Source organism: Morone saxatilis, unplaced genomic scaffold (assembly GCF_004916995.1).
Source record: "Morone saxatilis isolate NCDOM2014 unplaced genomic scaffold, NCSU_SB_2.0 Contig9, whole genome shotgun sequence".
NCBI lineage: Eukaryota > Metazoa > Chordata > Actinopteri > Moronidae > Morone > Morone saxatilis.
In genome coordinates, this window is record NW_023340268.1 from 16,823,854 (window position 1) to 16,824,101 (window position 248).

The 248-nt window shown below is 43.5% G+C and overlaps 1 protein-coding gene across 2 annotated transcripts in view; it reads left to right on the forward strand.

Moving 5' to 3' along the window:
• The window catches only part of kiaa1522 (KIAA1522 ortholog), a 33,002-nt gene that overhangs the window by 9,775 nt on the left and 22,979 nt on the right, over positions 1–248 (forward strand). The window lies entirely within an intron of this gene.

Sequence of the window (248 nt, forward strand, 5' to 3'; positions counted from 1 at the left end):
TGTGTGTGAGTGTGTGTGCGTGAGACTGCTGGAGAGGAATCTGTGTTTTCTCCATCACCACATTGTGTTGACAGGATCTGTCAGCTGGGCTTATAATGGTTTGCAATAAAGACAACTGATCACTGCTCGCTAAAAGAGGAAATTAGAGGGAGGTACACATCTGAAGAGTGCCATTAACCATGAGAGAAAGGCAGGTGAATCATTTGATGATCTATATGATGGAGATACGTGTGTGTATGTGTGTGTGT